The 4467-nt window shown below is 38.1% G+C and overlaps 1 long non-coding RNA gene across 1 annotated transcript; it reads left to right on the top strand.

The window, feature by feature from the left end:
* Nucleotides 1-1764: 1764 nt before the first annotated feature.
* LOC131148848 (uncharacterized) lies at nt 1765-3562 on the top strand. Its single transcript, XR_009135073.1, has 3 exons — nt 1765-2164; nt 2244-2307; nt 3375-3562. It is a non-coding gene; the product is annotated as an uncharacterized LOC131148848 (long non-coding RNA).
* Nucleotides 3563-4467: the final 905 nt, after the last annotated feature.

The raw sequence follows: 4467 nt of genomic DNA, 5'->3' as shown, positions 1-4467 counted from the left end.
CCATTTTAATTCATGAAAAACCTGATTTAATATATAAATTTCCCCCTTACCTGACTTTCAAACTATGTTGGCAGGATCCCTGAACCAATACCTACAGCGTTCACTTGGACCTTGAATCCAAAAATCCTAACTTAATTAAAATAAATTCTAATAAACTTAAATCTTAAGGAAAATACTTATTTACTTCTTCCTAAGCTCCAAATAACAACATTCCTTAAGAAAATCCCAAAATAAATCACTTACCCTGATTTTGGGATGTTTCCCAAACCTCACAATCCAACGATTAGCTCCTACAGCCTTGAAAAGAATGATCCCACGAACCTCGTGGCGGTTCCAGATCATCAAATCGGGTCAAAAGCAGCCCGAAATCGAAGAGAGAAGGCTAGAGATTCGTTTTAGAGAGAGAGGAGAGATAGTTCGGAGAATTCATGCTGAAAATGAAGAACTCTCTATTTATAGGTAGGGCTTTGTCGACGAGACACGTCGATTCGTCGACGAGACACGTCGATTCGTCGACGAGAAGATACCTTCATTGACGAAATTCAGAGTTCCAAATATACTCTCTCGGGGTTCCTTCGTCGACGAGAAACAGACTTCGTCAATGAGCTTAGAAGGACACTCGTCGACGAGGACAGGACATTCGTCGACGAGGCCTGCTGTTCCTTCTAAATATCCTTCATTTTCCCCTTATTATCCTTTAATCCATTCTATTCATTATATTTTCTAATTATTTAAATTTCTAGGTCATTACATTAAAACATTAAGATTCAAGTCTTATGAGTTACCATTTTCATTTGAGATAATATTTTAAAATTTAAGTAAATAACAGTAAAAGGGACAGACCCATTATTTCGGTGGATTTGTCAAATGTTCAAAGGGTTAACCCATTGAGTTGGGTTAATCCACTGAGTTGGGTTAACCCATTAAGTTGGGGTTCTGGTTGACTTAGGGTGAGTCAACCCACCGGGTTGAGACTTGGGTTCAGTACACGGTTTGGGTTAGTTATTTAAAAAAAAAGGGTTTTAAAGTGAATTGGGTCTGGGTGTTGTTTTAAAAACTAAGCTTTGTCTTTTAAAAACCATGGGTTTTATAAGTCGGACCTAGGGCCTTTTATTTAAAAATGAGGATTAAGCTGGGCTATTTAAAATCATGGCTTGGGCTTTATTTTTTTTTTAAAATGGGTTTAAAAAATAAATTGGGCTTGGGCTTTGTGGTCAACGGGTCAATTAGTCAATAGACCCTAGTCTAGGTGGACCTAGGTACTGGGGAGTTTGGGTCAATGAGTCGGGTCCTAACCCACAAGTCAGATAACCCCGGATTCAATGGATAAGGTTAATGGATCTGGGTGAGTGGGTCAGATCCGAACACATGGGTCAAATATGATTGAATTCAGAGTATTTCTGTTCTTGATTTTTGAATGAATATTGATGAAACAGCAAAGAAAATATAATAATAAGTCAAAAAAAAAAAAAAAACTACCTGTTGTCTTCCACTCCATCGATCAAAATGTTGCTGGCTCTTTCAATTGTATCATGCTCTTGTGCTTCCCTTTTGGTGTAAGCTTCTGAATATCAGAACCTCTTTGCTTGTGAATTGCCCTGCTCTGTAAATTGCTCTGCCTTACTTGAGTGTTGTTACTCATTGATTAATTATGAATCTCTACTGGTTCTTCTTATTACTCAGTACTTCTATTGTTGTGTAACGACCTGCTTAACTTACCACATATGTAGTAACTCGACCCAAAAAAAAAAAAAAAAAAAAGATATTTTGGAGAAGATATTTTGAGATATTTATATATAAATATCTTGGAGGAGATATTTATTTAGATTACTTAAGGGCTAAGTAAAGATTTATTCTATAAATTCTCTTATCCTCTCTCATTCTCTCATTCTCTCTCTCTCTCTCTCTCTCTCTCTCTCTCACAAGGATTTATTCTATAAATTCTCTTATTCTCTTTCATTCTCTCTCTCTCTCTCTCTCTCTCTCTCTCTCTCTCTCTCTCTCTCTCTCTCATTTTCTCTCTCTCTCTCTCTCTAAGATCCTTCGCCGTTCGTCATCCGTTTCCAAAAACGGAGGGTACTGCGTGGATCAGAAGAGAAAACTCTACACTTTTAGTGGATCGGATCGTCGTTTCGGAGAGTTTCGGGTTTTCCCAAGAATCGAGGTAGGAATCTGATCCTAATTTTGATTGGATATTTGGATAGCAGTAGAAAACATAGTAAGGTTATGTTTTGTGGTTTTAGGTTTTCGGGATCTTGAGTTGTCGTTTTGGACCGTTTTCGTACGAAGTTTCATTTTGAATATAAGGTAAGGGGAATTTGATTACAACAGTTATTTTGGAAAACTAAACCGCTAAAAAGCTAGTTTATGTTATTATGTATGATTTAACTGCTTATTTGTGAAATTTTACCGAGTAGAAATGCCGGTTTGACGATTTTACGGTTTTTGGTAAAAACGAGGATTTCGACGTATGATCTCCAAATTTTACAAACATCTTTATTTGTATTTATACTATAGTAGGAGAGGCTCGATTCCTTTATTTATTTAGTTAAACTATGTATATTGAATTTCTATCATTTAGCGGGTTTTTGTATTAAACTTGTGTGATATATGTTGAAATGGAAATGAATGTATTTTCTATACTACTGATATAGAATATGGGAATGAAATTCCAATTTGTTATACTGACAATGTGATAAACAGAGGCTGATGATACACCGAGCCGCATCAGTAAACAAAGAGGGGTAAACTGAGTGGAAAGACGCCGGTTTGAACCCGCTGGAATTATTTCTATACTATTGATATAGATTATGGGAGATAAAATCATATTTGTATAAATTGAATTTATGATACACAGAACCACAGCTTGAGAGTCCCGGGAGGGTTGAAAAATACTTTCTTTGCAAAGTTGAAATAAACTACTGTTATATGATACGGCACGATATCGTAGCTAGATGTACACGTGCAACCACACGTACTAAACGATGTGGGTACCAAGATGGTCGGCTAGCAGGGTGAAACCATTGGCTGATATTGGGCCAATGGAGGCAGTCGGATCGTATGTAGGTGCTCGACAGTGTCTGCACGAACAGGGCATTGGACGAGTACCAGTGCACAACCCGAGCCACGGGGTAAAACTGGTTATAGGGATATTTTGCTGTTGGTCATCTGATAAATCATTAAATGGTCGAAAGACAGATGTGGGAATTTTGTAATATGAATAATGATATACCTGATGCATTACTGTATTGAAAATATTTGATTTATATTCCAGATGTTGAATGAAAATATGCATGTATGCAGTCACACACTGTTGTAACTCCTTCTTCCTTACTGAGAGGTGTCTCACCCTATCTTACAACCTTTTTTTTCAGGTCCATCCGTGCGTCGGTCCTAGTAGATAAAAGGACTAGGGAGTTTATTTTGGTTAGCTTACGTAAGCATCTAAATTTTTGTACTAAACTTGATGAAAGTCCTTTTTGGAGGGTTGTAATATGACGATTACTCTAAGTCCGAATGTATGTAAATTATGGATGTATTAGTGAACTCTGGTATAAGGCTAGTAGTAATCCCAATGGATGTTTATGTTTTTTCGTGACATTTACATCATGATTATGTATGTTTTACACCTGTATGTCCCTGTTTAGGGAGGGTTGTTTCCATATCTTGAACAGGTATAGGTATTTGATGTATGTGAATGACACCTGAGTCCGTGTAAAGGGATGGGTCGTTACGGTTGGTATCAGAGCCCGTAGCCAGTCGGAAGTATGATTTGATTCATACTGCCTGGTTAGGGATATGTGCTAAACTTGCTAGTTGTTACAGTCTAGAATATACCAGAGTATAGGACATGGATATGACCTTGAGTTTTGTTTTGTATACCTGGAGATGAAAACAATTGGCAGACTTCTGTGTTTTTCTGGATCATTCGAAGGGTTCAGAAAATCATGGCAATCTATTGATGGTGTTGTTTCCAAGTGGAAGAGCAGAACTTGAGTTAGAATGATGATGTTAAATTAATGGAGTACCTCGATATTCAGGATGTGGATTTAAGGAACTGAGTCTATAGTATGATAGTGTTAGTTGATGCTTAGGCTATTACCTTCTAATGAATTCTCGTAAATGTTTTCAGCATGGAATCCAGGGATATCACTGCCAATATAGGTGGTAGTAGTAGTGAGGGTGCCGGCCCCGAGGCTGGTAACGACTCTACTAGTGTGTTACGTGAATTCGCACAGCAGCTTATGGCTGAGGTAGTGCGTACGAATAGAGGGCAGGATCGTCCTATGACTGAGTTGGGTTGCTCTATTGAGCAGTTCACCAGATTGAAGCCCTCTGCTTTTGTGGGCGGTACAGATCCAGTTCGTGCTGAGAATTGGATCCAGGAGATCGAGAAGATCTTAGGTGTGTTAAACTGCACTGAAAAGCAGAAAGTCACCTTCGCCACGTTCAAGTTGGCAGGGGAGG

The sequence above is a fragment of the Malania oleifera genome, chromosome 2 (genome assembly GCF_029873635.1).
Source record: "Malania oleifera isolate guangnan ecotype guangnan chromosome 2, ASM2987363v1, whole genome shotgun sequence".
In the NCBI taxonomy this organism is placed as follows: Eukaryota; Viridiplantae; Streptophyta; class Magnoliopsida; order Santalales; family Ximeniaceae; genus Malania; species Malania oleifera.
Note: the sequence above shows the minus strand (reverse complement) of the source record. Positions and strands in the feature narration are given on the sequence as shown.